The sequence below is a fragment of the Sinocyclocheilus rhinocerous genome, unplaced genomic scaffold, assembly GCF_001515625.1.
Source record: "Sinocyclocheilus rhinocerous isolate Xijiao unplaced genomic scaffold, SAMN03320098_v1.1 scaffold688, whole genome shotgun sequence".
Taxonomy (NCBI): domain Eukaryota; kingdom Metazoa; phylum Chordata; class Actinopteri; order Cypriniformes; family Cyprinidae; genus Sinocyclocheilus; species Sinocyclocheilus rhinocerous.
This window is the reverse complement of record NW_015651641.1, coordinates 239609-240594: the sequence shown is the minus strand read 5'-3', so window position 1 is coordinate 240594 and position 986 is coordinate 239609. Positions and strand designations below refer to the sequence as shown.

Sequence of the window (986 nt, the reverse complement as noted above, 5' to 3'; positions counted from 1 at the left end):
TAGAAAAGTAATCAAAAAGTAATCAAATGTAATCAGTTACATTACTTTAATAAAGTAATTGAAAAGTTACACTACTTATTACATTTTAAGTAGAGTAACTTGTAATCTGTAACCTATTACATTTCCAAAGTAACAAATTAGGTAAGTAATTAATTAGGCCTGGGCGATAAAACGGTATCGATATTTATCGACGGTACACCTTCATCGCACCATATAGCGGGCACGTGCTACACGTGCTATGAGTGACGCAGACAGCACAGACACACGAACACATGCTGAAATGAGTGCTAGTGATGAGGATGATGAGGAGATTGTGAATAAAGAATGAATATTAGTCGAATTTAAAATAAACATTTGCATTTGAATAGATGCGGTGATGATGTAAGTGACGTTGTTGCATTTTAATGTTTTGTTAGTCTAGCCCACGAGACGCGCCGCTGCTGCGTTATTCATTCAAAATATTAGAGAAATATAGAAGCTCAATGCGGAGAAGATCTTGAATGGGTTAAAACCGAAACCAAGCCATTCACACAGAACGCATATTCAGCAAATTTTTAGACGGACAAATACGACTGCTGCACTCGCATCTCATGCAAGAGATGCAAAGAAAGTCATGCAAAGTTAAAACAATTTTAACATTTAGAAAACGCGACGCGAATTTGTGAAGGTTTATTTCATTTCACTGCGTCTCATATGTTTTTAAATGCAATCTGTGTGATCGGCGATTTGGCTCTTTGTATTAGGCTAAGCAATGCATAAACACATGATGCTGTTTGTTCATAATTGTTTATGCAGTTTACAAAATTATATTTGATTTATATATGTTAATTTAGACTTTATGCACGTTTTTATAGACAGTTAATTGAATTGACAATTAATGCGCTGCATTATTTTGCTCATTGCGCCCTCCTGTGGCTTCGGGAAACAAGTCAAAAGTTTCCTTAAGACTTATTTAATCTGCATATAAAACATAAGAAAGGAGATAT

General features: G+C 34.9%; 1 protein-coding gene across 1 annotated transcript in view; it reads left to right on the top strand.

The window, feature by feature from the left end:
* LOC107713304 (COP9 signalosome complex subunit 4-like) overlaps positions 1–986 on the top strand; it is a 7485-nt gene that overhangs the window by 2549 nt on the left and 3950 nt on the right. The gene's annotated exons all lie outside the window — the stretch shown is intronic.